The following is a 21,443-nucleotide window of genomic DNA, read 5'->3' as shown; positions in this document are numbered from 1 at the left end:
CATACAGATACAAAATCTAGGCCCTTATGATTTTGAATAGAATATTTATGATTCTGTTGGATTTAAGCTCAGATAATTCTAAGTTGCTTATTATACACTTCCTCAGTCAGAAGTTTGCCCCATTCTTGGAATTTCTGTTGTGGCTCAGTGAGTTAAGGACCCGATGTTGTCTCTGTGAGGATGCAGGTTCAAGTCCTGGCCTTGTTCAGTGGGCTAATGATCTGGCATTGCTGCAAGCTGCAGAGTGGGTTATAGATGTGGCTTGGGTCCAGTGTTACTGTGACTGTGGGGTAGGCTTGGGAACTTCCATATGCCACAGGTGCAGCCGTAAAAAGAAAAAAAAAGTATTTGTTTGAACTTCAATTTCTACATTCACTAGGGTTATTTGTGAGAATGAAATACATCATTTGAGTTACAATGTATAGCATGTCCAAGTAAATATAAATCTTATTCACCAGAATTTGGACTTATGTTGTCATCTGTATTTTTTCCATGCTTTAATTCCTCTTTAATATATTTTGATGGGATTTTTAAAAATATAACTTTATATATACAACAAAATGACTAGTAGAGATAAGGGGAATCCATACTACATGTAGCTTGGACCATGCATCAGTTTTGATTTGGCCTTTTTCCCTGAAAACTGCCCTCGGATCCACATTGGCATCATTGTACTACACGAGCTAATATCTTGCCTATGATTGTAGACAGCTCTCTTAAAAACTGTGAGTTTTTTTAAAATTTTCTCTAAAAAAATCTAGGATTATGTGTAGCTACCTTCTCTGTAAATGTTTCCTTAGTAGAAGTACAGCAAGTCTTTTGTTAATTTGAGTATTCAAGCTTTGTAAGTATAGATTCACTCTATTTTTTTTAATCCCTAGCCACTCAACTTTGCTGTGCCTACAAAGTGGATAATAACATATGCCTTTATGCATGCTTCTGAGAAATGCAAAGAAAGTTAATTAGAAAATGTTAAGAAACTCTCCTAGATCCTTGGAGGGAAGAACGTCTTGTGACTACAACATATCATTAGTATAAAAATAAAATCATTCCCAATCCCACAGCTCTTAAAGGGTCTTTACACATTACTAGTGCATTTAAGAAATAAAATTAGACTCACTGAACTGGAAAGAATCTCAAGAAATCATATGGTCCACACCCTGCTTTGTGAGAGACCACGGTTCTGCCATCCCCTACGACTTCCTAACCTGGTTTTAATGTGTCTAAAGAGAAACATCCCACAGCTTCATTTGATAATTGTTTCTACTGCTAAATATCTTTCACCCACACAAAATTATTTTTTAATCTGCTTTTTAGGAAATGTAATAGAGTCTAATTGAAGAGAATATGATTCAAGATACAGACTGGAATTTCTTAGTCAAGGATCACTGACCTCAACTATTTTACAAAACGTAAGTATTAGATATAAGGGAGAGACCCTGAAACCAGGTCTATATTTTGTTATACAGCTTTTATTTAAGAGAATTTTCTTATAAGATTTAAAAAAATGTATTTGCTACATGAAGTTGCAAAAGATATCCATCTCCTCCAATCTATTTTCCATAGAATCTATTATTACATGGATTATACACTAAAAATCAGAGTTTAAAAAGTCATGATTGGACTTGAGCTAAAACATTAGGGAAAAAAAATAGCTGAAAGAACCTAACAAAGCAGGTCTTTCCTCAATAGTTTCCATAATATAATCAGAAATATTTATAGAAGTCTCTCTAGGCCACCTTCTACTGTAACCTGGGTTTCAGAATGATATATCTACACTGACCAGATGGATTTATTTAAAGAAAGGACATGTTGGAGTTCCCACTGTGGCTCAGCCGTAACAAACCTGACTAGTATCCATGAGCATCTGGCTTCACTCAGCAGGTTAAGGATCCGGCGTTGCCATGAGCTGTGGTATAGGTCTCAGACATGGCTTGGGTCCTGCATTGCTCTGGCTGTGGTGTAGGCCAGCAACTGCAGTTCTAATTTGACCCTTAGCCTGTGAACTTCCATATGCCATGGATATGGCCCTAAAACGACAAAAAAAGGACATGTTTATGCACAATTTAATTTATAAGTATGAATTATTTCAGGCTATATATATCTGTAAACCATATAAAATTTGAATATTTTTTATAACTTTTAAAAAAGCTAGTTGTTCAGTAGTCAAGGAATTCATTTAAACATTTCCACAAAGCAGATAATGACCTCCCTCCTTTTATAAGGTGCTTGGTTTGTCCCAACTTTATGTGAGACCAGTTCACTTGGATCTGGTCTCTTTTCTACTTCATATTTCTCTTTTCTTTGGCCAGTTGCATAATGCCTCTGAGCTCCATTTGCCCTTCTGTAGACTTGTTGAGTTTGAAAAATCCATAGTTTAAACAAGGAGAGTTGTCAAGTAGACAGTTGAAAAGAGCTTCAAAATTTATTAATTCAACAAAAAGCATGGACCTCCTTGTAGTCCTGTACTAATAACTTATACTTTTCACTATCAGAATCTTGTTACAACAAACACCACTATCACATATTTATCTAATAAACTATATTTAAGACTTGGTAATAGCTATTGCTTTTGAACAGTTTTATACAAAAAATTACGATATACCACAAAATATAAAAGTTTCTTGGTGTTTACATTAACAAATTACGACTTTAAATGGAATATTTGATCACAACTCGACTTTCTATACCTAGTTAAGGGTGTTTATTCAGAGGATCCAGATGTTTATTTGATTATTTCCATGCATCTCAATCATCTAGACAAAGCACATAGTGGAGAAAAAAGAAATGAGATAATTAGTAGCAGCAGATCCTCAGAATATATGTAATCTCTTTTCAGTGAACTAGAATTGAGTTTTCGCCCAAGAGAACATCAAAACTAAAGTCAAGCTTTTTCCAGTAGCACTGATTTAAACAAACATGTGCTGGGACTTATTTTTAGATATCAAGGTACACAGCCAGGGGTTTTATTCCGGACTGCTATTAAATAAACACCCCTCAGGATCTTGTAAAAGATGCCTTTTGAATTTTAAGTAGACATATCCCATTTTACACATTCTGCAAGCCACTGAAGATTTCTCATTGCTTAGATTGTGGCAAGGTAACTGCCCCTTTTTGTATTTCTGTTGAGCCCTATATGTTTGAGAGATCATTAAAAGTCTAAATTTTTCTATTTATTTATTTATTTATTTATTTATTTTTGGCCTATAAGACTGCTTCTGCAGCTCTGTGGCTGATCAACAACATGTTCTAAAAGGCTTTTGATGTATACATGGCTCATTAAGTAAAGGTCAAAATTGGACATTGTCCTGTTAATTTCCTTTTGCTGGGGAAATCAATATCTGCATCAACATTCATTAAATTTGACAGAAGCAGGGAAAGTTAGATGTGAAATGTAAATCAATACTTATTCCTGATAGGATTAACTTGCTGTACAGAGAGTATAAAACATCAATTCTTTATACATATTGTTCAACCCAATTCTCTACTCTGGCTTTAGGGAGTCTGCATTTTGCCTGTTTTGGCCTTCAGCTCTAATCGGGCTTTGGGTTCTTGTTGGCTAGAGCTGAATATTCTATCCTTGAACAAATTTGACATGTCGTTAATGAATATATATTCAGTGTGATCATTCCTGTTGTATTATTGTGTGCATTTTGTTAAGACTAAATCATGTTTCTCCACTACCACCCCTAAAATCCAGATAATTTAAAGTTTCAGAATCTACTTTATTTCCTTATGGAATTTACAGATTAAAAAGTTTCATTTTCTCCCTTTGCAGTTATCAGCAGAACGTTTGATTTCCTACAAATCCCAAAAGAGTAAGTTTGGAAAACCTCAATTTATTTATACAAACATCTAAAAGTTGTTTGGTTTATTGTCATTATCATTATCTCTGAGACTGTGACCTCTGCACTTATACATCTCAGCCTCTTTTTAGTTTAAATTAATATTCATAATAACTATGTACTATTGCAAGATGCTCAGACATCTTTTGAAATGAAAGCTGAAATGATGTGTACTATAGTTGCAATGTTCTGTGGGTTTTGTTGCAGTTTTATCTGTTTAATAGGAAATTTATATACAGAAGCCACTGCCCTTACCCCCTACCCCCATTCTAGCATTAGATAAGAATTTCAGAGCATGGCTCATCTGTCTGGAAGTATCGACAAAAATTATGCTTTTTCTCTCCACATAAAATTGGGTTAGCCAGAATTACTGATGGGTAACAGATGCCAACCAGTACTATACCCTGCCATGTCCTTCTTCATCTATTGGTTCTTTGGCCAACTAGGAATTTCTCTACAGGGTCAGAACCTTGGCCCAGTTTGCAATAGGACAAAATTCCAACCAGAGAAAACTGGACTCCAGGGGCTGAGTGGGCTTACTGGGTTGAAGGATGTTATCTAAGAGGATCATAGTAGAAATCAAAGGGAAACACCCAGACATGGGAAATAGAGGTATGTTGATGTTTTTCATGCAGAAGTTAGAGCCATCATGCTGAAGAATAAATAGGTTTGTATCACTGTTCTGCTTTCAAACATAAAATAAATTCCTAGGCAGTTGAAATAAAGTGCCCATTTCTTAACTTGGTCTCTAAAGGTTGAGGTAATTTGATGCCATATCTCCTTCTCTATACTTTTCTCCTCACAGACATCTTTCCTGATTATCACCCTAGAGAAAGTACCCCACCCATCCATGAGAATGTGCCTTATTGTTGCTGTTTTCTTCATAGCACCGCCATCTGAAATAATTTCTTTTATTTTTTCATATTTGTATGCCTTTTCACTAGATTACAAAGTATAAATGTTAGAGATTTTGTAACTAGAACAGAGCCTGACACAACAAGCATTTAAATACATCCCAATTAATTTATAACTGAATTAATAGGAAAAGTCAGAACTTTTGTCCAGAGGAGCTGTGGAAGTGGGATGCTCTGTGGGCTCCTAAGGCAGAGTTTCAGACACAAGAAACAGGGAGTCAGTGACTGAACTTGGAGTAAAATTGAGTTCCACATTTATGTTTTAGTTCCTTTTCTTTTAACAGTGTGGTGTCTACTTACCTGTGGTAGTCTTCTTATCTTGGAAGGAAACTCTGTGGGGACCAGAGGCCACGCTCGTTTCCTACATCCAAATTTGTGGTTTAAGTTCTTTGCATGTATTACCCTCACCTGATTCCATGTTCTGTTGTGCTGCCCAGACACTGCAACTCACTCACAGACCCTCTGAGACCCCTCAGGATGCCATTCCATCCTCAGGAAATCTGCCTCTTGCTGGCTTCTAAATAGTGATGGATCTCCAATGGCAAGATCTGCCTCCTTCTATATATGTCTCTGACTTTTCCACAAGATGCCCTAGAAGTTCTATCTAGTTCTAGTCGTCCACTTGAACATGATCCATGGCTTCCCAAGGTCCCACTGATAGCCTGAGGAATCTATTTTTTTTTTTTTTTGGAAACTTGGCATTAGTGTCTCCATAAATTTTAATTTTTGAGGTGGGAAATGAGTACTTATTATCAAGACTGCTTAGCATAGCTTAAAAGTCAATAGATCTGTCACATTAGGTTTTAAATTTCTGAAATGACCTCAATATAGAACTATCCAACCCATCATAAAACCAGAAGAAAATCTGCTGTAAAATTAAGAAGCTTAAACTTCAGGGCCTTCTCTTACATTAGATCTTTCTACAGCCTTCAGGTGGGCCTTAGAAATGTAATGGTTACGTAGTCACATAAAATCTGGAAATGTATGATATTCTATTATGAATCCCCTACCATCACATTTCCCAACATGTTGGCTGATGTTGGTATGGCTATAAACATTTTGGGAAGATCTAGCTAAGGAGGAATTAACTTAGGCATAAATTTGTGGCACATTTCTTGGAATGTATTTATGTGGTTTGCAATCACTTTCATGTACACTGAAGTTATTGCTCACCATCCTAACACAGCCTCTGGTGCTCTTCCAAATGTGATATGCTCAGTGAGGATACCATTCTACCTGAAGGAAACAAGGGTGATACTAAACTTGGTCTAGTGAGGTGGCTGCTGCTGCTGTGTGTGGTTTTTGCATGTGGTGTGATCCACACTGTAATAGAACAGAGACCTTGCATTTGACTATTCTTGTGTGTCTTTTCATTGGCTCTCCATGGACGTTCAGAGGGAGGTTTGAAATACAGGGGATTTAAATAAATTTCCTATAAAAATTATTTTCCATAGACTACTGTCTAATGTGTGATTTCTTAAAAATCTTTGTAAAATCATGTGTGTTTATTAAAGAATATTGCCTCCTCCAAAGTCAGATTTGAACTATGAAGTGTAAGAGCACAAGGAATTTTTTTGGGGGGTAGGGAGAGGCCTTGATCAAAATAGCACACTGGGGATACTTGAATTGTGGTTTCCTTATTGATGTTGGGCAAAAGAGATGACAAAGAAGTAATGTGCTGATGGGTGTATCTCTGGTGCTTGGTTACGGTGGTGGGAGATTGTATAGCTTAATGGTGCTTTGTGGCAGTAGACTGGGGAGCCGGTGCAGCTTTCAGTTGAGCCATCTCTGCATTACGAAGCTCGCCCTTGCAGCTGGTACTAATTGGGGGCCGGGTGAAGAGACAGACTGCACTTTAACTTGGTCCGCTTTGCCTTAAGCCAGAGAAGTAAGCCTGGTGTCCTGCCGCTGACCCACGTGATGCTTGCCCTTTGGCTAATCAGAACATCTCTGTCTCTTGAGCTGTCCGGAGCACATCTTCCAAGATCATTATTTCATTAAAAAACATTCCACAATAAAATATTGTGAGTTCTTCTTTCTACTGCCCTGCCTAGCTTAAAGGGCTTTGAGCCTTCAGCAAAATGTTGAAACTCTCAACTCCAGGAAGAAAGAGGATCACTCAAGACTAAGTATTTTACAAAATGAAAGTCTTTGTTCTTGACGCTAAGAAATCTTTGACTTAGTTGTGCAATGCTCCAGGAAATAAGATTTTATAGTTTAAAGCAATATAATAGCTTTACATCGTGGAGGAGAAATTGGAGGTAGTTGGGAATTACAAAAAAGGAGGATTGAAAGAAAAGCAATTCCATAAAAAGGGAAAGGAGGCAAAAAGCATGCAAGGGTGAAGAGCATTCAAAGAATGACAAGGAGTTGGCAAGGAATAGATGTTTTTATTAGTCAAGTGCAGATGAAACCAAGGTGGAAAAATTATAACTTTTATGTCAACTCCAATATATATTTAACAGAAACATAGAAATATATTTTGACCATTGTTAGAAGATCCATCTTTTTAAACACAATGAAAGAACATACTCTAATAAGTCATAAGTTGTTCTGCAGTTGAAATACAAAATGAATGAAACAGAGATCCATATTCTAGGTTCATTATCATAATGGCTTTTATTTCATTTCCAATGGAAAGGCAAAGCATAGTTTTTCCTGTTCTACCCTCTCACATGATCCTGTGGGATTAAAAAAACTGAAGATTAATGAGTTCTTAATGACCTAGTTCCCTTTTAATTACTGAGACAACATGTGTTAATAATCATCAGCCTCTCTCAATAAAAGTTTTAAGCATGTACAAATATGCATTTTAGTCACTCTAACAAATATGATACTGGCCTTAAAAAATGGCAACAATATGACACAACCCCACTGTGCTCGTATTAGGTAGCTTCAAGAAAAATGTCTGTTACCTTTGTGGGGAATTTAGAAAATATAAGGCAAAAGCAATGGATTCTTCCCATAAGCTGCTGATACATAGTGCTGTGCTGTGCAGGACAAAGAAAAAAATAACACACACTTTTTAAATGGCAGCACTTTTAATCCCACACTAGTTGTTCAGTAACTAACAGTGACCCCTGGAATGATTGTTTTTGACATTGCAAAAGATAGCATACCTTTTTATGTTTCCAACTTCTTATTCTTTGCTTTAGGGCATTTGAAATTGGATATGGGGGGAAATTGTGATGTTCTTTCCATTATTGTAAAACGAATTCTTGAAAAGCTTGAGGGGCTCTGCTAGCAATTGTTAATGAGGCTTTATTAACCTAGGACACTACCCAATGGAATAATAGTGTAGTAAAATAGATGGCCTCCTAGGACTCACTTGTTTTATTAATAGTGCAGGAGGGAAATATGCAAGGATCTAGGGAATGAAAAAGGCCAGCTGAATGGTGTATGTTGGTTTTCCTTCTAGATCATCAACTCATCTCTGGCTCAAGTCAGATATGGCCCCAATTGTACATAATAGTTATTAAATCAATCCTCATAGATTATTTTCTGCTGGAATTGGCAGCCTTTCTTCATAATCTAATTAACTAACTTAAATTCTATATATGTTCATGGACTTTTCATTTGAACAAAAAATAACATCTACCTTTAAGAATTCAAGATTTGAAAAAAGACAAAATAAGTATCTTTTATCATGTGTTTTGCCAGTTTTGTGGTTTTCAGTTTGAGACCCAGTTTTATTTGTTTCCTAACGTTGAAAAGTTAATAAGGTCAGAGAAAATCTAGGAAAAAAGAAATAAGACTAAAAGGAGTGTGAGCACTGGTGAGGAGGAAGAAGACAAGATTCATACTGGAAGCAGGTAGAGAAATACAAGTACATGAGATGAAGATAAACGCAGATGGCAAAGAGGCGCAGCCCCACAGGAGCCTGTGCAAAATGAACATGTATATTCCTTCTCAGTATTCTTACACACAAGATATTAGACATGGCTGCAGGTTTTATAGGAAAAGAGAAGCTCACTCCCTCAAGTCAGCTAAATTGAAAACTACAAAAATGACGCAGAGCTCCCATTCTGGTTCTGGTATTGGTTTCTCCCAGACTGAATTGTCTGTATTGTTCCATATCATTGGTGTTTGGGTTTCTCTTGGCCTTTTATGACTTGGGTCTTAACTAGAGCCATGGTCTGCTCTGAAGAGGCATTAACTCACAAGTGCTCATTACCTCACAACCCCTTGCTAGTAAACAAACAGACATTGGAGGAGTGTATACCAATTTGCAGTCACTGCCATCCGGTAAGAATTTGAATTGGTGACCAGTTTGGATGCAGGGATTTTTCTGTGTTTAAATATCATTTATCCTGAGAAGTGCCCATTACTGAAATGAACAGGAGACCCCATTGGGACTTAATTAGAGGAGGCTGAACTGAGGAAGTGACAGTTTCCATGCTGTTTTGGAGCTGTGCTCCAGCCCTTGTTTCTGTCTCCTGTAGTCATACAATTAATATCTTGTATCTTGTTTTAATAGAGGCAGTAACTCTAGTAAGACACATTATTGCTTCTTGGCCCAAAGAGAAATGTTCATATATTTCTCTCCTTGCTGTTATCTGTCAAGCCGACTGGCTTCGTCTGTACCCTGAGACATTACACATTCAGGAAAGCAGTTGTTTCCATATGTCTTGGGGGAAAGCTATCATTTTTCAGAAAGGCATGAGGTGCATGGAACATTTTTTTGTACTTGCTTTCCTTCTGCATGTATCAGGTGGTAGCCATTATAGCATTCCCAGTACATACCAATGATGTGAGGACTGGAACGTCTATAACCTACACTTTGTATTTATTTCGTTGGGAGACAGAGTTATAAAGCTGCTTCCTGACATGCAGCAACAGCTGCTAAGCATCTGTCCACTGTCTTATGAAAGAATTCAATGGGGGTAAGAAAAAAGTGGTCAAAGACTGCTACCATGAAACTAAACAGTCATCTGAAAAGTGAATTAATGACCAAATTCTCAGTATCCTATTTTTAATGTATGTATCAACAGTAGAGAATGAAGATTATGATGCTTTTATTTCAAACCAACTTTTTAGTACACTGTCTTTTCCCACATCCACTGTTCATGATTCTACTTGAATAAACTGCTACTTTATAAAGCCCACTCAGAACACAACAATCATGGCGCTATGTGCTAAAGAATTTCTTTTTTTCTTTGTTAACTACAGACTATGTATAATATGAGTGTTTCCTGTATCTTTTTTTTTAAATTAGTGGGCAATTTTTAGAGCAGCTTTATGTTTACAAAAAAACTGAGCTGACAGTAGAGAGTTCCCATAAACCTTCTCAACTGCCACCCTCACACACACTTTATTATTACTGTCTAGTGTCCGTTTATTACAATTGATGAGTCAATACAGATACATTATTATTAACTAAAGCTTATAATATACATGAGTCCACTCAGCATTGTACATTATACAGGCTCCAAAAAAACTTATAACAATATATATCCATTGTTACAGTATTATACAGAATAAGTTCAGCACCCTGAAAATCCTTTGTGTTTCACCCAGTCATGTCTTTCCCCCTTCCAGAAAACCCCTGGCAACCACAGTTTTTTTTTTTTTGTTTTTTTTTTTTTTACTGTTTTCCTAGTTTTGCATTTTCCAGATGTCATGTAGTTGAAATCATACAGGATGCAGCCTTTTCAGATTGCCTTCTTTCACTTAGCTTTATATATTTAAGTTTCGTCCATTTCTTTTTGTGGCTTGATAGCACATTTGTTTTTATCACTGAATATTCCATTTTATGGATATACCACAGTTTGTTTATCCATTTGCAAACTGAACACTTCTGAGTTGGCAACTTTATGAGTACAGCTGCTGTAAACATTTGTGTGCAGGTTTCTGTTTGGACATAAGTTTTCAGTTCATTTGGGTGATACTAGGTAGCATGACTGCTAGATTTTATGGTAAATGTATGTTTAGTTTCATGAAAAATTTACACTGTTTCCAAAATGGCTGTATCATTTTACATTCCCAGCAGCAGTAAAGGGGTGTTGTCACTCCACATACTTGCCTACATTCACTACTGTCAGTGTTTTTAATTTTGGTCATTCTAATTGCTGTGCAGTGGTATCTTACTGTTGTTTTAATTTGAAATCCCCTGATGGCATATGCTGTTGAGCATCTTTTCATACACTTATTTTCCACATGTATATCTTCTTTGGTGAGGTATCTGTTGAGGTCTTTTACCCCCTTTTTAATTGTCATTCATTTTCTTGTTATTGAGTTTTAAGTGTTCTTTATATATTATGAATACCAGTACTTTATCATTTATGTGTTTTGTCATATTTTTCTCCCAGACTGTGGCTTGTATTTTGTTTCTCTTAATATTGCCTTTTTATTTAATGTATGCAGCACTGCTACTCTAAAAATATCATGGCATAAGGACTTATGCTTATAACATTGATTTTAACTTTTATATATTAAGGAAGCATGAGTTTCAATTTTCTATACATAGCATGGACAAAACAATATTAAAATGTGGTTCTGGACTCTGTAAAAACTAACTCATTTAATGACACTGGAAAATTTCTTTAACCTCATTGGAATTATGTGGAGGAAGGATTTGCAGAGAATTCAGCCATAAGGCATAAGGATGAAAGGGGATTATTTTAAGTTCCTCTTAAAAATTATTTTAACACTAATGCTCAGTGATAATCTAGGATTTGTTTACTTATTAAATAAACCAATAAATATTTATTGATTAGTTACTTATTAAGTACCAGGAACTAAGTGCTAAAGTTACAGAAATGCAGTGAAACAAGGTCTTTGTCCATATGAGGTTTCTATTCTATTTCATTCTATTTCTGGAAGCAGAGGACAGATGTGGTATGGTAGAATAAACACACAGTTGGTAATTTAGTCATAATTTTCCTAAGAGTCTTGAAGAAGTGCAGAATGATGTAAATTATACAGTAAATAGAATGACTTTTGGGATAACCTCTGAAGGATGAACAAATAGCTGGGAAAAAACATTTGTTCTAAAACATAAAATGGTATAGATGAAGACTCTGAGCAAGAAGAAACATGAACTTTTTGAGAAATAGAAGACAGATAGCTGGAACAACAAGTAAAAGAAAGGAAGAGGCCCAAGAAAAGGGTGTTAAAGTTATTGAGGGAATTTAAATGTGCGTGTGGTGGGGGAGGGTGGTTGGTGGGCATGATCAGTGAAAATAAGTCCTATTTGAAAAAAATATCAGGGTCATTGGTGAGAATGGATTTGGGTTTGGTGGGACAAAGTTGATGTGGGGTTGAAGGGTGAGAAAACTATTGCTATAGTCCAAGGAAGAGATAGTAATATTTTTAAGTTGTATATGGGTCTGGAGATTTTATAAAGATATTTTGGGTTTAAAATGAATGTAAATTGTTGTTTAATTATATTTTCTTGGGAGTAGTTAAGAAGAAGATGTTATAGATACTTGTAATTGCCTGGATCATACAAACTTAGTGAATGATGATGCTATTTATTTAGCTAAGGAATCATTAAGGAAGATGAAATATAACAAAGGAGATAATGAATTTTGAAAATATTTATGAAAAACAAGCTGAAGATGTCAAGTAGACAACTCCCATATACAGGTCAAATGTTAAGAGGAAATCTGAGCTGAAGATATATATATATATATATATATATATATATATATATAATACATATATATATTATATATATATAATATGTGTATATATATATACACACACACACACACACATTGACAGTCATTAGTCATAAATGTATCACTAATAGGAGACTAAGGCACTATTCATAAAAATCTGTTTCCTCTCCTCTCCACAACCATGAAAAGAATTTACTTCCCTGTTCCCAGATTTAGGGCTTACCATATGACTTGCTTTGGCCAATGGCATGTTAATGGACGTGACACAGTCACATGTGCAAATGCAGTTGTACCTGCCCTATTGCAGTGAGCTGTGAGCTACTGCTACAAGAATATGAAATCAGTGAGCTACTGTTATGAGAGTATGAAAGATGTGAGCAGATCTGGACCTAACTTAAAGCTTGAAGACAAACCAAGTCAAGTCCAGTCCAGATTAGCTGGAATCCAACTGATTTACAGATTAATTGGCAAGAAGTATGCCTCTGTTATTTTATTATACAGTTTATGCAGCCATAGCTATCTAAAATTATAAGCTCACTTAAGGAGACAACAAAAGGTAAGATAAGCCACTAGTGAAAAATCTTGGGGAATACCAGCACTTAAATGTTGCATACATGGAGTTCCCGTCATGGTGCAGTGGTTAACGAATCCGACTACGAACCATGAGGTTGCGGGTTCGATCCCTGCCCTTGCTCAGTGGGGTTAACGATCTGGCATTGCCGTGAGCTGTGGTGTAGGTCGCAGACGCGGCTCGGATCCTGCGTTGCTGTGGCTCTGGAGTAGGCTGGCAGCTATAGTTCCGATTTGACCCCTAGCCTGGGAACTCCATCTGCCACGGGAGCAGCCCAAGAAATGGCAAAAAGACAAAAAAAAAAAAAAAAAAATGTTGCATAGACTAGGACTGGCCAGAGAAGAAAGAGAAGGATCAGGAGCTTGTAGAGACATGCTAGTCAAAGAATTAGGTTTTGGGCTGAACTCTGCAGGCCTACAAGCCTATCTTCTACTTGCCTATCCTCAAGACTGAAGAAAGAGCCTGGGGTCAACGACAGAGACATCATTGTTTTAATGGGTATGGGGATCTTACACATCTGAAACAAGGTCCTGGAGAAACACCCCACTATGTGCAGTGGATGACAGGCAGGATGTGGTGGCAGTCTTCACCATGGGGTGAAAGGGAGATTATGAGTTATAGAGGGGATTGATATCAGGTTGGTTCATTGGTTACCAGGCAAACCAGCAGAGGAGCATGTCCTTTTGATAAACTGTCATCGTGGAGGTAGTTTTGATCTAAAGATTAGAACAATCACTAGTCTTGGCCGGGCTCTATGATTAAGAAGGGAAAGTCAGTTATGTGAGTGGGGTGTAGGTGAAGCAGGCACTGGTGGATCAGGGGATGTACAGAGAGCAAGAGAACAGCCATTGTGGGTGGCCTTCCCATCTAGTAGGGATTAGTCAGTAGGGGAAAAAATCGACTACAAGTTCAAAAAGATAATTTAGCAGCATTGACATTATTGGTAGCATCAGCAAGGGCCTTTTCAGTTGTAAGATAGGAAACGATATGAGGGGAAGCTGGAGAGTCTTATTTAAGATGAAATTGTGAAAGCTAGCACAATGCAAGTAGCATATGTAACCTTTCTGATTGAAAGGTTCCAGTGGATAAAGAGGGCGGGGGGAGAGAACAGGGAAGAAAAGGCATAATCTCTAGCAGAAATTTTCTGATAACTTTGTAGAGGCTGAGATAGAACCAAAGCCTGAAAGATAGGTAGTGTACAGCTGGAGGAACTCTCCTTTATTATAACAAGTGGGAAAGAGGTTTAGCAACAAGAAGTTGAGGAAATTCTAGTCAGTAGCTTCAGTTTTTTCCTTAAAAGTGCAGTTTAAGTTTGATGTCATCTTCAGAGGGTGAATTAAAAAGCACTGGATTCAGAAGCTTCAGGAATAGGAAGACTTCCATTTTACATTGTAAAATAGGGTCATCTCTGCTAGCAATGAATGAGAAAAAAATATTTGAACTTGAGAATTTTTGCTTAAAGTTTAGAAAGTTATTGTTTATTTTGTTTGTATATATTTTTTTAATCAGAAAAATGTGGTAAGTATGTTTTTACATGAGTAAAATATCTACATTAAATCCAAGTGGAATACTTTCTTCTCTTCCCTTTTGTGTCTTGTGTTATCAGTTATTTTCATTGCAAATATGCACATACTCAACCTTGAGTTGAAAAGTTGTCTCTCCTTCCCTTTTCCTTATGGGCTACTCCTTCCAGATTTCAAAATTTAAACTCAAAGAATTGACATGTGAAACTTATGTAGATTTTCAAAGAAAGAATTAAAGGTAATAGAAAAGGAAGAGAGAAATTTTAGCATTAATACTCTGGATCACCTTTGAAGCACTGAGCTTTAACCTTGAAACACTTCCAGGATATTCTTTTCACGGGCTTTATGGCCATTTGCCTCCAGATAGGAACACTTCTTTCTACAAATATCCTTTTAAATTTGACACTCAGACCATATGTTATGTTGTTTCACTCTGATTTTCAGGCAGAGCTCTCCCCAATATACATTTAATTCTGTGGAGCATTTGGCTTCCTAAAGTCTTACAACTCCTACCAGAACCCACTGGAATTCATTATGTCAGCCAGATTGGAGTAAGTATGGATGTTAACTGGCACTGCAGTATACTGGATAGTTACTCGTAATATATAAAGAAGTGTTCATAACCACTGTTGAGAGGTGATTTATGCCATGCTGACTCTAATTATTGTGGAAGAATCTTGCTACAAAAGGAAATATACCCTGATATGGCATGTTATTGGCAACTTTCATCTGTGAAAAGATGTCAGTTACAACAGCTCTGCCTTGAGATGGGGTTAAGATGGCAGAATAGAAGGACTGGAGCTCAACTTCTCTCCTAAAAACAACAAAATTCACAATAAAAGGCTGAGTAATCTTCAACCAAATAGACTGGAAACCTTAAAAAAGATATCCTACTCCAGAAGACAAAGAGGAGGCCACATCAAGAGGTAGGAGGGGTGATTACACAATATAAGCAACCCCATGCCTCCTGGGTGGGAAGCTCCACAGACTGGAAACTAACTGGTTCACAGAGACTCACCTACAGGAGTGAGAGTTCTGAGCCACACATCACACTCCCACGTGTGGGGATCTGGCATATGAGAAAGAGCCCCTGGAGCATCTGGCATACAAGACCAGTGGGGCTTGTGTGCAGGAACTCCATAGGACTGGGGGAAATGGAGACCCCATTATTAAAAGGTGCACACAGACTTTCATGTACACTGGGTTCCAGGGCAAAGCAAAGTCTCCTTAGGAATCTGGGTCAAACCTAACTGCAGTTCTTGGAGGACATCCTAGGAAAAGAGATGTGAATGTGGCTTCTTGTGAGGGAAAGACACTGGAACCAAAGCTCTCGGGAATATTCAGCAACTTGCCTTTCTTTGGAGGTGGCCATTTTGGGAAAATCTGGCTCTACCCATCAGTGCTGAGAAGCCCTAGAACAAACAACAAACCAGGTGGGATCACAGCCCTGCCCCTCAATAAACAAGCTGCCTAAAGACCCCCCAAGGCACACAGCTGCCTCTAACCCCATCCAGAGACAAAGCCTCACCCACCAGAGGGATTAGTATCAGCTCCACCTACCAGTGCCCAGGCATCAGTCCCTCCCATCAGGAAGCCTACCCCAAGCCCCCATTCCAACTTTAGCCACAAAGGGGGAAGACATCAGAAATAAGAAAGGCTGCAACTCTATTATCTGTAAAAAGATCATCACACCAAAAACCTCTAAAAATGAAAAGACAGAGAACTGTAGCTCAGATAAGTGAGAAAGAAAAAACCCCATAAAAACAGCTAAGTGAGGAGGAGATTCTCAGCCTCCAGGAAAAAGACTTTAGATTGTTGATGCTGAAGATGATGCAAGACATTGGAAATAAACTGGAGGCAAAGATGGATAACTTATAGGAAACACTGACTAAAGAGATACAAGATATAAAACTTAAACAAAAAGTGATGCAAAATACAGTAACTGAAATAAAAAATTCACTAGAAGCAGCTAATAGCAGAATACAGCAGGCAGAAGGATGAATAAGCGAGTTGGAGGACAGATTAGTAGAAATTATGGAAGCGGAAAAGCAAAAAGAAAAAAGATTGGAAACTAGTGAAGAGAGCCTCAGAGAACTCTTTGACAATGTTAAACGTACCAACATCCATATTATAAGGGTGCCAGAAGAAGAGAGAGAAGGGGCTAGAAAGAATATTCCAAGAGATAATAGCCGAAAACTTCCCTAACATGGGGAAGGAATCACTCACTCAAATCCAGGAAGCACAACGAGTACTGTATAAAATAAACCCAAGGAGGAACACCCTGAGACACATATTAATCAAACTGACCAAAATTAAAGACAAAGAGAAAATCTTGAAAGCAGCTAGGGAAAAGAAACAAATAACATATACAGGAACCCCAATAAGTAATTGGCAAATTTTTCAGCAGAAACTGCAGTCCAGAGGGGAGTGGCATGGTATACCTAATGTGATGAAAGGAAAAAACCTCCAACCAAGATTACTTTACCCAGCAAGGCTCTCATTCAGATTTGAAGGCAAAATCAATAGTTTCACAGATAAGCAAAAGCTAAGAAAATTCAGCAACACTAAACCAGCCTTACAACAAATACTAAAGGAACTTCTCTAGGCAGAAAAGAAAAGACAGCAACAAGAAACAAAACTACTACAAATGACAACGCTCACCAGTAAAGGTATATATACAGTAAAGATGTGAAATCATCCATGCACAACAATGCCACCAAAATCAGAAATCATGAGAAGAGGTGGGTACAAATGCAGGACTCTGGAGATGAGCTTTCAATTAAGAGAGCAATAACTTAAAACAATCTCATATATATATATATATATATATATATATAGAGAGAGAGAGAGAGAGAGAGAGAGACTCATATCAAAACTTCAGAATAACTGCAAACCAAAAATTTACAATTGATAAACAAATAAGAAGAATCAACTCAAATATACACTAAATATAGTCATCAAACCACAAGAGGAGAGAACAAAAGAAAAAGGGAAGAAAAAAGCAAAAAAAAAAAAAAACAAAAACAAATCCAAATCAATTAATAAAATGCAATGAGAACATACATATCAATAATTACCTTAAAGGTTAAAGGACTAAATGCCCCAACCAAAAGACATAGACTGGCTGAATGGATACAAAAACAAGACCCATATATATGCTGTCTTCAAGAGACCTACTTCATTTCTAGGGACACGTACAAATTGAAAGTGAGAGAATGGGAGAAAATGTTTCATGCCAATGGGGATCAAAAGAAAGCTAGAGTAGAAATACTTGTATCTGACAAAATAGACTTTAAAATGAAGAATATTTTAAGGTACAAAGAAGGTCACTACATAATGATCAAAGGATCAATCCAAGAAGAAGAAAATAATATTAAATGTCTACACAATTAACATAGGTTCACCACCATATATAAGGCAACTGCTAACAACCTTAAAAGGACAAATCAACAATGACACAGTCATAGTGGGGGTTAACACCACACTTACAGCAATGGACAAATCATCCAGACACAAAATCAATAAGGAAACACAGGGCTGAATGAAGCATTAAACCAGATGGACTTAATAGATATTTATAGGACATTCCATCCAAAAGCAACAGAATACACATTTTCCTCAAGTGTACATGGAACACTCTCTAAGATTGATCACATCCTAGGCTACAATTCCAAACTCAGTAACTTTAAGAAAATTGAAATCATATCAAGCATCTTTTCTGACCACAACGCTATTAAGACTAGAAATCAACAACAAGAAAAAAAATGCAAAAAATACAAACACGTGGAGATTAAACAACACGCTACTAAACAACCAATGGATCACTGAAGAAATCAAAGAAGAAATTAAAAAATACCTAGAAGCAAATGACAACAATGATACGACACTCCAAAACCTATGGGATGCAGCAAAAGCCGTTCTAAGAGGGAAGTTTATAGCAATACAAGCCCACCTCGGGAAACAAGAAAAAGCTCAAATAAACAAGCTAACTTGATATCTAAAGCAGCTCAAGAGAGAACAGACAAGACCTAAGGTTAGCAGAAGGAAAGAAATCATAAAGATCAGATCAGAAATCAATGAAATAGAAACAAAATTAGAGAAAAGATCAATGAAACAAAAAGCTTTTTCTGTGAAAATATCAACAAAATTGATATACCCTTAGCCAGACTTATCAAGAAAAAAAGAGAGAGGATTCAAATCAATAAAATTAGAAATGAAAAAGAAGAAACAACAGACATCACAGAAGTACAAAAGATCATAAGAGACTACTATATGCAACTATACACCAATAAAAAGGAAAACCTAGAAGAAATGGACAAATTCTTATAAAGGTAAAATCTTCCAAGAGTAAACCCAGATGAAATAGAAAAGATGAATGGACCAATCACAAGTAGTGAAATTGAAACTGTGATTAAAAAACTTCTAATATGCAAAAGTCCAGGACCAGATGGCTTCGCAGGTGAATTCTATCAAACATTTAGAGAAGTGCTAACACATCTCCTTCTGAAACTATTTCAAAAAATTGCAGAGGAAGGGATTCTCCCAAACTCCTTTTATGAGGCCATGATCACCCTGGTACCAAAACCAGACAAAGATACCACGAAAAAAGAAAACTACAGGCCAATATCACTGATGAACATCGATGCAAAAATCCTCAACAAAAATACTAGCAAACCACATCCAACAATACATTAAAAGGATTGTACATCATGATCAAGTGGGATTTATCCCAGGGATGCAAGGGTTGTTCAATATCTTCAAATTCATCAGTGTGATACACCACATTAACAAACTGAAGAAGAAAAACCATATGATCCTCTCAATAGACACAGAAAAAGCCTTTGACAAAATCCAACACCCATTCCTGATAAGAACCCTTCAGAAAGTGGGCATAGTGGGAACCTATGATAAAGGCCATATATGACAAACCCACAGCGAACATCATTCTCAACGGTGAAAAGCTGAAAGAATTCCTGCTGAGATCAGGAACAAGACAAGGATGTCTGCCCTTGCCACTACTCTTCAACATAGTTTTGGAAGTCCTAGCCACAGCAATCAGAGAAGTGAAAGAGATAAAAGGAATCCAAATTGGAAAGGAAGAAGTAAAACTATCGTTATTTGCAGATGACATGATACTATACCTAGAGAATCCTAAATACTCTATCAGAAAACTCTTAGTGCTCATCCATGAATTTGGCAAAGTTGCAGGATACAAAATTAATACACAGAAATAAAAAGCATTTCTATACACTAACAATGAAAGATCAGAAAGAGAAATTAGGGAAGCAATCACGTTTACCATCACATCCAAAAGAATAAAATACCTAGGATCAAACCTATTAAAGAGTCAAAAGACCTGTACTCTGAAAACTATAAGACACTGATGAAATCAAAGATGGCACAAATAGATGGAAAGACATACCATGCTCTTGGATTGTAAGAGTCAATATTATCAAAATGACTATACTACCTAAGGCAATCTACAGATTCAATGCAATCCCTATCAAATTACCAAGGACATTTTTCACAGAACTCGAACAAAATATTTTAAAATTTGTTTTGAAGCACAAAAGACCCAGAATAGCCAAAGACATCCTGAAAAAGAAAAATGGAGCTGGAGGAATCAGGCTCCCGGACTTCAGACTATAGTACAAAGCAACAATCACCAAAACCATATGGTACTGGCACAAAGTCAGAAATATAGATCAGTGGAACAGGATAGAAGACCCAGAATTAAACCCACGCACCTATAGCCAACTAATCTATGACAAAAGAGGCAAGAATATACGATGGAGAAAAGACAACTTGTTCAATAAGTGGTGCTGGGAAAACTGGACAGCCACATGGAAAAGAATGAAATGAGGACACTCCCTAACACCATACACAAAAATAAACTCAAAATGAATTAAAGACCTAGATATAAGACCAGACACTATAAAACTCTTAGAGGAAAACATAGGCCAAACACTCTCTGACATAAACAACAGCAATATTTTCTCAGATCCACTTCTTGGAGTAATGACAGTAAAAACAAAAATAAACAATTGGGACCTAATTAAACTTAAAAGTTTCTGCACAGCAAAGGAAACCCTAAACAACACAAAAAGACAACCCACAGAATGGGAGAAAATCTTTGCAAATGAATCGACTGACAAGGGATTAATCTCCAAAATTTATAAATACCTGCAGCTCAATACCAAAAAAACAAACAACCCCATCCAAAAATGGGCAGAAGATCTAAACAGACAGTTCTCCAAAGAAGACATACAGATGGCCAAAAAAATGCATGAAAAGATGTTCAACATCACTCATGATTAGAGAAATGCAAATCAAAACCACTATGAAGTACTAACTTACACCAGCCAGAATGGCCATCATCCAAAAGTCTACAAACAAGAAGTGCTGGAGAGGGTGTGGAGAAAAAGGAACCCTAGTACACTGTTGGTGGGATTGTAAATTGGTGCAACCACTGTGGAAAACAGTATGGAAATTCCTCAGAAAACTAAAAATAGAACTACCATTTGATCCTGGGCCTCTATCCAGAGAAAACCTTGATTCACAAAGACACGTGTACTCCGATGTTCATTGTAGCACTATTTTCAATAGCCAAGACATGGAAACAACCTCACTGTCCATGCACAGAGGAGTGGATAAAGACGATGTGGTACGTATACACAATGGAATATTACTCAGCCATTAAAAGGAAAGAAATACTGGCATTTTTAGCAACATGGATGGACCTAGAAATTATCATGCTAAGTGAAGTCAATGAGACACCAACATCAAATGCTTTCACTGACATGTGGAATCTGAAAAAAGGACAGACTGAACTTCTTTGCAGAATAGATGCTGACTCACAGACACTGAAAAACTTATGGTCTCCGGAGGAGACAGTTTGGGGGTTAGGGGGATACGCTGGGGTTGTGGGATGGAAATCCTATAAAATTGGACTGTGATGATCATTGTAC

General features: G+C 36.9%; 1 long non-coding RNA gene across 7 annotated transcripts in view; it reads left to right on the top strand.

Annotated features, from left to right (window-relative positions):
• The window catches only part of LOC106504343 (uncharacterized), a 796,860-nt gene that overhangs the window by 423,098 nt on the left and 352,319 nt on the right, over positions 1 to 21,443 (top strand). For all 7 annotated transcript variants that reach the window (XR_014809720.1, XR_014809723.1, XR_014809722.1 and 4 more), the window contains exons 2-3: positions 1,318 to 1,412; positions 3,779 to 3,818. This is a non-coding gene — a long non-coding RNA (uncharacterized LOC106504343). The remainder of the gene's footprint in view (positions 1 to 1,317; positions 1,413 to 3,778; positions 3,819 to 21,443) is intronic.

The sequence above is a fragment of the Sus scrofa genome, chromosome 7, assembly GCF_054392235.1.
Source record: "Sus scrofa isolate SSC_HxYL_T2T_F1_AM1 chromosome 7, Sscrofa_HxYL_maternal_Yorkshire_Landrace_v2.0, whole genome shotgun sequence".
In the NCBI taxonomy this organism is placed as follows: domain Eukaryota; kingdom Metazoa; phylum Chordata; class Mammalia; order Artiodactyla; family Suidae; genus Sus; species Sus scrofa.
The sequence above is the reverse complement of the archived record's forward strand: the minus strand, read 5'-3'. Positions and strand labels throughout refer to the sequence as shown.